We start from the raw sequence: 11,395 nt of genomic DNA on the forward strand, positions 1-11,395 counted from the left end.
ATCGAGCCCCGCATCGAGCCCCGCATCGAGCCCCGCATCGAGCCCCGCATCAGGTTCCCTGCTCTGTGGGAAGCCGGCTTCTCCCTCTCCCACCCCCCTGCTTGTGTTCCCTCTCTCGCTGTGTCTCTCTCTGTCAAATAAATAAATAAAATCTTTAAAAAGAAAAAAAAAAACCTCATTCTCTTCATCTTCCTTAGTAACACAGAACCAATTTTACTTCATTTAGCAATGTACCAGCTAAAAACAAACCAAAAAAAAAAAGCCAAAAAACCCCCACAAATCCTATATTTTGTTTCTTTCATTACCATGAGGAATGAATGAATTGCAAATAGAAGGCATGGTTAAACTTCATGAGACCACCTTTGAAAGGGGCCCAGTTTAGCTAGCAAGTCCCTTATTTCCCTATATTCCTCCTCCTTCTTCCTCCTGTTTCATTAACCCTAGAAATGATACTGGATCTTCATAAGGATCTCCTGATTGTGAGGAAGCTCAAGTAGAAAAGTCATGCACTAGGAATAGCTAGGCAGAAATACACAAGGAACTGCCATAGGCTGACTCCCTCTTGATTTCTTTATGAGAGAGAAATACATAGTAACCTGTGTAAGCCACTGTTATTAAAGTCATCTACTAGCAGACTTTTTTTTAAGATTTTATTTTATTTTTTTTAAATTTTATTTTATTATGTTATGTCAATCTCCATACATTACATCATTACCTTTTGATGTAGTGTTCCATGATTCATCATTTGTGTATAACACCCAGTGGGATGGGGTGGCTGGGTGATAGACACTGGGGAGGGTATATGCTATGGTGAGCGCTGTGAATTGTCTAAGACTGATGAATCACAGACCTGTACCTCTGAAACAAATAATACATTATGTGTTGAAAAAAAAAGAAGAGAGTAGGAAGGGAAAAATAAAGGGGGGCGAGTCAGAGGGGGAGATGAAGCATGAGAGACTATGGACTCTGAGAAACAAACTGAGGGTTTTAGAGGGGAGGTGGGTGAGGGGATGGGTATTATTTTGGAAACAGTTTTTGCATATTTGGTAAAAGGGTTTTTATATTAGCAAATATGTAGATTCAAAAATATTTAATCATGCCAGGCAAAGTAACAATGGCAACAGTGTAGTTTATAAATATCCCTAAATCATCTCACAAAATATAACATGACAAAATAAGCAAAATAACAAAAATTATTATAGCCAACTTATGCAATAAAACCAAGTGACAGGATAACACCACGAGCCCCCAAATACATGCAGAGTAGCCTAAATCACTGAGTAATAACATCAGGAAAGTATTAGAAAGGAATATCTGATGGTCTAATCATAACTTTACAAAAATATATCCAAAATCTTATGCAGAATATTGTAAAACATTCCTGAAAGACACAAAAATAACTTAAGAAAATGAAAAGCTATATCATGGTCTTTTTTTTTTTTTTTAAGATTTTATTATTTATTTGACAGAGAGAGACACAGCAAGAGAGGGAACACAAGCAGGGGCAGAGGGAGAGGGAGAAGCAATCTCCCTGATGAGCAGGGAGCCTGATGCAGGGCTCGATCCTAGGACCCTGGGATCATGACCTGAGCCAAAGGCAGACACTTAACCATCTGAGCCACCCAGGTGCCCCACGTATATCATGTTCTTAAATAAAAAATCCAACACCATATAAATGTCAGTCTTTGCTAAGCTAATTTAATGCAAAACTAATAAGAATACTGTTATTTTTATTTTTATTTATTTGTCTATTTTGAGTCAAGCAAACAGTCAGTTTGAAAAACAATATATCAAAATTAACTAGGAAAATATCTTAAAAGAATGGCAAAGAGGGGTACTATTCTTAGCAAATATTCAAACACATTTAAAACCTCAATAATGAAAAGGAATAAAATATTGGTGTACTAATAGAGAGCAGAATCAACAGAGCAAATAAGAGGCAAACCAAGTTCTATATATAAATGTAAAAAATGCAGTGAAGTTAGTTTTTTTTTTTTTAATTTGTAAGAAAAAATGGTCTTTCAAATAAACTTTAAAAGGATAACTGGCTTACTATTGGAAAAGTATATATTTGAACACATTTTCATAATCTACAGAAAATTAATTCCAAATCAGTCAGATATTTAAATCTAAAAAACTAAAATATCAACTAATGCAAGAAAAGAAGGATAAGTTTAAGTTGAGAGTGGGGTAAATTTTTCCTACTGATGATTCAAAGTCCAGATGCAACAATAGAAAGATCGATAAATTTCACTTACAAGCAGACTTCTGGTTAGCTAAGAGCACCATAAGCAAATTTTGTTAGTTTTTTTAAAGACCAAGGATAAAATCCTTAATATGTAAAGAGCTTCTAAAAATTGAGAGAAAAAGCCTGAAATGTTGATGGAAACAAGTAAGAAATAAGAGCAGTATTCAGAGAAAAAGAAATGTAAATTGCCTTACTAATATATTAAGCTGGAACAAACAATCCTAAAATTTGTATGGAATCAGAAAAGACCCCGAATCACCAAGGAAATGTTGAAAAAGAAAAACAAAGCTGGGGGCATCACGTTGACTGATTTCAAGCTATATTACAAGCTGTGATCACCAAGACAGCATGGTACTGGCACAAAAACAGACATATAGAGCAATGGAACAGAATAGAGAACCCAGATATGGACCCTCAACTCTATGGTCAAATAATCTTTGACAAAGCAGGAAAAAACATGCAATGGAAAAAAGACAGTCTCTTCAATAAATGGTGCTGGGAAAATTGGACAGCCACATGCAGAAGAATGAAACTCGACCATTCTCTAACACCATTCACAAAGATAAACTCAAAGTGGATGGAAGACCTCAATGTGAGACAGGAATCCATCAAAATCCTAGAGGAGAACATAGGCAGTAAGCTCTTTGACATCGCCCACAGCAACTTCTTTCAAGATACATCTCCAAAAGCTAGTGAAACAAAAGCAAAAATGAACTTTTGGGAGTTCATCAAGATAAAAAGCTTCTGCACAGCAAAGGAAACAGTCAACAAAACAAAGAGGCAACCCACAGAATGGGAGAAGGTATTTGCAAATGACACTACAGATAAAGGGCTTCTATCCAAGATCTATAAAGAACTTCTCAAACTCAACACCCAAAAAGCAAATAATCAAGTCAAAAAATGGGCAAAAGAGATGAAAAGACACTTCTCAAAAGAAGACATACACATGGCTAACAGACACATGAAAAAATGTTCATCATCATTAGCCATTAGGGAAATTCAAATTAAAACCACATTGAGATACCACCTTACACCAGTTAGAATGGCAAAAATGGACACGGAAAGAAACAACAAATGCTGGAGAGGTTGTGGAGAAAGGGGAACCCTCTTACACTGTTGGTGGGAATGCAAGTTGGCACAGCGACTTTGGAAAACAGTGTGGAGGTGCCTCAAAAAGTTAAAAATAGAGCTACCTTATGATCCAGCAACTGCACTCCTGGGTATTTACCCCAAAGACACAGATGTAGTGAAAAGAGGGGCCATATGTACCCCAATGTTCATAGCAGCAATGTCCACAATAGCCAAACTGTGGAAAGAGCCGGAATGCCCTTCAACAGATGAATGGATAAAGAAGATGTGGTCCATATATACAATGGAATATTACTCAGCCATCAGAGAGGATGAATACCCAACTTTTACATCAACATGGATGGGACCGGAGGAGATTATGTTAAGTGAAGTAAGTCAAGCAGAGAAAGTCAATTATCATATGGTTTCTCTTACTTGTGGAACATAAGGAATAGCATGGAGGACATTAGGAGAAGGGAGGGAAAAATGAAGGGAGGGAAATCGGAGGGAGAGATGAACCATGAGAGACTATGGATTCTGAGAAACAAACAGGGTTTTAGGGGGGGGTGGGGGGATGGGTTAGCCTGGTAATGGGTATTAAGGAGGGCACATACTGCATGGAGCACTGGGTGTTATATGAAAACAATGGATCGTGGATCACCACATCAAAAACTAATGATGTATTGTATGGTGACTAACATAACATTAAAAAAAAAAAAAAAAGACCCAACCTCATTTATAGTAATAGAAATGGAAATTAAAGCCACACTCAGGAGAGTATTTTCTATTTTATAGATAGGTAAAATCCCAAAGTTTGACCACACATTTTGCAGTTGATACTGTGGGTAAATATGCCGTTTTATATATCACTTCAAGGAATACAAAATAATTCAACCAGAGGGGAATTTAACACTATGTAGTAAGATTATATATGCATTTATCTTTTGATTCAACAATCTTTGATTCTTAGCAGAATTTATCCCAAAGACACACTAGAAAAACAAACAAACAAAAAGACAAATGTACAACTTACAAGAACAGAAGAATAAAAAGAGGAACTAAGAGGGAATTAATTGACTATGTCATGAAAAAAACATTCAATGTTCTATTATATATCTTTAAAAAAAAAGGAATGCAGAATGTCTCTAAATACTTCTATGGAAGAATTTCAGGTTATATTTTTCTAGTATAAAATTAGAGAGAGAAAAGTGTCAGACTAAGTTTCCCCTTATCAAAGATAAAACTTAATATATAGTTACATTCAAGTTTCATTTTGTCTTTGATATGTAGTAATTGCATTTTTAAAAAGTTTCTACTGCTATAAAATTATGTAAATTATGTATGCAAGTTTAGAGTCAAATCAACAAAATTAGATTTATATAGAGTTGTGTATTTTCTATCTTTGACCTTGACAGCCTTTCACTTCTTTTCCTTTAATGACTATTTTATTATGAGAAGTTCTGTGGCCTTCTAGGAGTTTAAATACACAAACAAATATGTAAATGTATGTAATGTATGTATATATATGGTGTGTGTATATTGTATGTGTTTGCACATGTGTTACATTGGATGTATAACCACAGAAAAAATAATTATTATATTTTTTTTCAGTTATAAAATGTGCTTATATGTAAATGCATTTGGTTGTCCCAATTACCTCATATTCAAGAACAGTTTATCTCAGCCATGGTAATAATAGTAATACTGCTTGTTACATATGTAACACTTTTCTAAGCTCTTGATACATATTAGATGAAGTAGTACACTAGCCCTATTTAATTAGTACTGTTATCATTACGCTTGTATTTTACTACAGTAAAGGTCCAGAGGCACAGAGAGGTTAAGCAATTGTCCTGATGTTACCATACATGGTAAATTGCAGAAGGAGGATTTAGACACAGGCACTCTGGGCCACATTCCCAGTCCCTAAACAACATGCATACTGTGCATATTGTAATGGGTACAATTGGCCATCTTCACTGTTGGCATTTTTAGAGAAGAAATTAAGAATCTTAAGACAAGTCCCTATGGGTAGGAAGAAAAAGTCCTCAAAACAGTGACCTAGAACAGGAGCACTCTTCTCCAGTTTCCCAAGCAATTATGTATTCACAGAGTTTTGGAGACTTTGGCAGTGTGGAGTAATTCCAGAGCCCATGGGACAAAAAGAGGAGAGTTTGACAATGATGATATGCTTAATATGCATGGAGACTTCTTGCATAATTAGGAGTTACTTTAAAACACACTATTAAAAAAAAACACTATTTGTATTTTCATAATGGGAAATACCGTAAAAAAGAAAAATGGAAAAAAAATAAATTATTTTCAATATCAAATTGTTGCAGTAGTGTTGGTATTATTATTCTGGGACATGTGTAAAGTCATAGGATAAAGCAAATCAGTACTTATTAGGTATCATCAAGAACTGCCAATTTCTGACATAAAAGAAAGGGGAATACTATGTTTATTAGTTTCCTATGGCTGTTGTAACAACTTATCACATTTTTTTTTGGTGGATTAAAATAACAGCTATTCCCTAAGAGTTCTGTAGGACAGAAGTCTGAACCTTCATTGGGCTAGAATCTCTTGCAAGAATTAGTTTCCTCACCTTTTACTTCTTCTAGAGGTACATTCCTTGGTTTGTGATCCATTTCTCCATCTTCAAAGCCAACAGTGTAGCATTTTGCTTCATTGGTCATATCGTTTTCAAGATCCTTAATTTAAGTAGGTCGGCTAGGTCCCTATTACTATATATAATATACACAGGTTCTATGGGTTAATACCCAGGTATCTTTGGGGCCATTATCTAGCCTACAACAGTTTGCCTTCTGCCCCAAAGATTCACGTACAAACCATGTGCAAAATACCTTCACTTATCCTATCATCCTCAAAAGTACAAACCTATTATAGCATCAAAATCAACATAAATATGATCATTTCAAAAGTCCCAAATCTCATCTAGATAATAAATCAGGTATAGGTGAAACTTTGAATAAGACCCATCCTGGGGAATATTCCTTTCCATCTAGGAGCCTGTGAAACTTAGTAACAGTTACCTGTTCCCAAAATAAAATGATAGGTTAGTCATAGAATAACAATTACAGACATTTCCATTTATGAAAGGGGAAAAAGCAAGGAAGAAAAGAGTCACCTAATATAGTTGTCTCATTTTTCCAGAGAAAGTGAATCAAAAGTATGTGTGTGTGTATATGTGTGTGTAAAAGAAAGAAAGAAAAATAGAGAAAGAGAGATTTTAAGGAATTGGCTCCAGCGAATGTGGGAGCTGTCCAGTCCAAAATCTGCAAGGCAGGCCAGCAGATTGGATATTACAACTTCAGTCCAAAGGCAGTATAGAGCCAGAATTCCTTCTTCCTTGGAGGCCCTCAGTCTTTTTTCTCTTAAGGCCTTCAACTGACTGAATGAGTCACACTCACATTACGGATGGAAATCTAATTTACTCAAAGTCTACTTTTTAAAATGTAATCTCTTCTCAGAAAAAAATATCTTCACAGTGACATCAAGGCTGGAGAATCTGTTTCCCTGCCTTTTCAAGCTTGTAGAGCTGCATGGTTGTTTTGTTTTGTTTTGTTTTATTGTCTTGTGGTCAAGATGTGTTCTAGCTGTGTAAACCTAAAAAGCTAAAGCAAAGGCCAAGACGCAATGATAACATCTAGCTAATTGTTTGTGGTTTCCAAACATCAATTCCTTCTAGAAGAAATAATGGCTCTTGAGAGAGGTGTTTTACTTTAGAATAGTGGTGAGAAATATACAAGATGAATGTGGGACATTTTGCCACACCAGAAGTCAAAGATGCTATCAAAGACAACTGAGTCATATCAAAAGGATGCAGAGGCCAACTTCAACAGGCCTGACCTAACCAGGGACAATTGACCACCCATTAAAATAACTTCCATGGAGTGAAGTAATTAAATTAATCAATTAATGACAATTAAAAAATTAAAAGTCACAACTAATTAATCACCTTTAAAGGCTACTGAGGAACCACTAATTATTTAGAGAATTGGTTAATAAAGGAAAAAATCAAGAATTTCCCTCCTCTATAAATAACGAAGGAAAACAAATATTTAATTAAGAAAAGTTGCTATTTATAAAAATATGTTAGCTAACAAATAACAGAATATAAATTTGAACAAATAACAGAATATAAATTTTTCTCTGCTTAACACACGAATATATTCATGTGTTCAATATATTCAAACCTTGATGAAAGAGAAAAAAAATTATGGCAATGATCACTAATGACCATTATCATCACAAAAGGAGGAATGTTCTGCATTATCTTCATTTTAATAGAAGTTCACAATACCATCTGTGTAGTAAATATAGTCTACATCTGATCAAGACCCTGTTTCCAATCACCAATTTATAAGAAATTCCGGTGACAGAGTAGGACACCAAATGATCAAAGAAGCCAAATTCAGATATCATGATAATTCTCAGTATAATGATCCTATATTTTTAAGAAATAAAAAATCTATTACATTTATATGTTCTATCAATAAACTATTAGAAAATGAAATTTTAAGATCCTATTTATAATAACTTCCCAAAGTATGTAAGATATAGACATTTATTTACCATATGTGCATGATCTGTACCATGAAAATTCTGAAATATTGTTTAAATAATTTAAAACCCTATAATCTTATGATTAAATTTCAGTCTTTTAGTGGGCCTGTGTCCCTGATCTGTGACCTTCACTAGTGTTTCTTACCTCTTTTTTCTCCCTTCCCTGCTTAGGTGAGACTAGAGGGATCTGGAATTGGGTAGTTGCCTTTCTGCCTCTGTGAATTAAGGTTCTGTTAAAGTCCTTTTCACTGGAGAGGAGGCTTTTGTTATGGAGAATAAACTCCTATATTTCAAAGTATATTTCCTATCTCCACTTTCCCTGTCAGTCTTGTGGTAATTTTTCTTGAAAATGGTGGGGTACCTGGAAGTAAAACCCACAATAATGTGGGCCAGTAAAAATATCAGTGATGACCAAAGATTAGTGGGGAAGATGGGATGAAAAGTTGGAGCACAGGTTATTTTTACGGTGGTGAAACTGCCATAATGGTAAATACATGTCATTATAAATTTGTCTAAATCCACAGAATTTATAACACCAAAAGTGACCCGCCTGTAAACTATGGACTTGGGGTGATGATGATGTGTCAATGTAGGTTCATCAATTGTAACACAGACATTACTCTGGTAGGGATTATTAATAGTGGGGGAGGCTTTGCATGTGTGGGGGAAGGAGGTATAGGGAAAATGTACCTTCTGCTCAATGTTGCTGTGAAATTAAAACTGCTCCAAAAATGTATTTTAAAAATTTTTCAAAGTTAAATTTTCTTACATAATACAAATTTTTATATGTAATACAAATGCATAATACAAAATAAAGATAACTGAAAAGTAAAAGAAATTTTCTCACACGTTTTCTCTGCTTAACACACGAATATATTCATAAATTCATACCTATATAGAGAAAAATATTCCTCTATTAAGAGCCCCCTTCTATTTAATAAATAAAACATGTAAGTGATTGACTAGGTTGGTATCATCTCTGTTTTGCTAAAGTCATTGTATTGATTGGGTTTTGACAAACTTAATTTATTGCCTAAGATTTTCTAAAAAGTGGGTTATTCTAATCAGCACATTGGAAAGATTGAATTTTTATATTCATAAATCTGACCATATTAATATTTTCTTCCCAGAAATGGTAGTAATATCAGGAAAGATATTTTTTCTTTGATAGCATTAATTCTCCTATGGCACACAGTATTGCAAAATAGAAATAATATTGATCTAAGTACTCTACTTTTAAGAATAGATTGATGAGGGCGCCTGGGTGGCTCAGCCGTTTAGCGTCTGCCTTCGGCTCAGGTCATGATCCCAGGGTCCTGGGAATCGAGCCCCACATCGGGTTCCTTGCTCGGCAGGGAAGCCTGCTTCTTCCTCTCCCATTCCCCCTGCTTGTGTTCCCTCTCTTGCTGTCTCTCTCTGTCAAAAAATAAATAAAAGTCTTAAACAAAAAAGAATAGATTGATGAAATCTCAAACTCTATATTTCAAAATGTTTATTCTAAAGGAATCTGTCAGATTGAGGACCTGTGAGTGTATGTTTGGATTATCTTCAATTACTCATTTCTCTTAATTGTTTTAGCTGACCTTGCAATTGCCTTGCTTCTTCTGAGGCTATGGTTGTTATTTTTTGCTCCAGTGTTCCTGTGTGGCATGGGGCCTGTGTGGGAAAATATCCTTGAGAACAGATGTACTTGAAGTGATTTCAATTAACTAGAAAAGACTTCCTTCTTTATAAAATGCTTAATCTAACATGTGGGCAAATAAATCAAACATGAAGTAGGAAGAAGCCAGAGAAAAAGCAAGTGAAGTGGAAGAGGGCCTTAGTAAGAGCAAAATAATATATTATTGTGAGTCTACTTTCTGGGTAAAATCAGTAATAGCACACTTAACCTACTCAGAGATTAACGGAATTTTAATAGAAAATTGCATGGGCAAGGTTTCTGAAGAGAGACTATTCAATATTTTAAACTGGCATTTTCCTAAAAACATTGTTAAATAGCATTTGCTTGTTTCTTATGAAATTTGAGATTTTCTAGCTAATGTTAGGTTACCTTTCTAATATTTGAACTTTGGCCAGAACATATGGAGACACAAAGACAGTGCAGGGCTTGAGGGAAAAAAGAGCTAAATGAGTTCAGATATTTAAACCATGACTAAAGGAGAGGTTATAGAGAATAAAGAAAGGGTAGACACTGCATAAAGAATAAGAAGGAAAGAAAGAAAAGTCCATTGGACAAGTTCAAGTTGTATAAGGACATGTTTTTAGCTTCTACATGTGATATACAGCTCCACTATTTGTCATACCATCAAACAGAAACAAGGTCCTCCATCCATTGTCCTACCCAACACAAGAGCTTTTTTAGAATGAAGAAATTTCCAACCTCCACTCTTCCTTGTAAATTAATGTTCTAATTCAGAGGTAGTCAAATTATGTGGTCCACAGCATAAATCTAGTCTGACATTGTTTTTTACATTTTTAAATGGTTGGAAAAAATAAAACGAATAGTAATAATTCATAATATGTGAAAATGATATGAAATTCAAATATCAGTTTTCATAAATAAAGTTTTATTGCAATATTGCATGCTAATGAGTTTATGCTAATTTTCTATGGTTGCTTTTGCATTACAACAACAGAATTGAGTATTTGCCACAGAGATCTTATTGTTCACAAAGCACAAAATATTTGTAATCTGTTCTTTTGCAGAGAAAATTTGACAACCCTTGATCCAATTCAACAAAGGACCTTGCTAGTAAGCCACAAATTAGACTCTTAAATATGGCTAGTTTCACATTTTATAGGCCCATTCATCATTTCCTCTTTAGCTAAAATTAATTCTCATTTGTATGTGTTTCTTCTGTCCTCTCCACACCAGAACACAGTCTTTGAGAGTAAGTTCTAAGCCTCATATGTATTCTAGTCATTTTTTTCTCGTCACTGTTTCTGTAGCCCTTAGAGTTCATAGACCCTCAAATAGTTTAAGCAGGCATATAAATAGCATATTTGATGACAATGAAGACCATCCTTAACGGCAAGAATGAATTATCTCTTTCTATTCATAATTTCATCATTGATTTTTAGATCCAGTGCCCTCACAAAATGAGTCCGAATAAATGATGAATAAAATGGAAAATTTATTTTAATATACTTCATTCGTTTGTCGTGTGTTTGTTTTAATTTTTTTCCAAAAGCAAGTTGTTTCTTATTCTTTGCTATCTTCTAATATTTATTTCCTGAGTTGTGATGATAACTATGTTATCAAAGTAATTTAAAAGTACAAGGAAGAGTAAGAAATTATTAATTTATATGTCCAAAGGCTTCTCCTGTGGTCCTTCCATTCTTGAATTAAAGAAAAATGAATAGACTAGGGAGAGTTCAACACCCATATTGATTCTCTAGAATAAATTGGTGAGATACGAAGAAAAACACCTTTCCTAGGTTTTGTGCACTGTAGGGCACATTGTTTCCAGTCCTTCATTGATCTAAGGGGTT

The 11,395-nt window shown here is 34.6% G+C and overlaps 1 pseudogene; it reads right to left on the reverse strand.

Annotated features, from left to right (window-relative positions):
• Positions 1-6,012, reverse strand: part of LOC110582033 — a 43,717-nt pseudogene extending 37,705 nt beyond the window's left edge.
• Between the last annotated feature and the right edge of the window lie 5,383 nt (positions 6,013-11,395).

Source organism: Neomonachus schauinslandi, chromosome 8 (genome assembly GCF_002201575.2).
Source record: "Neomonachus schauinslandi chromosome 8, ASM220157v2, whole genome shotgun sequence".
Taxonomy (NCBI): Eukaryota; Metazoa; Chordata; class Mammalia; order Carnivora; family Phocidae; genus Neomonachus; species Neomonachus schauinslandi.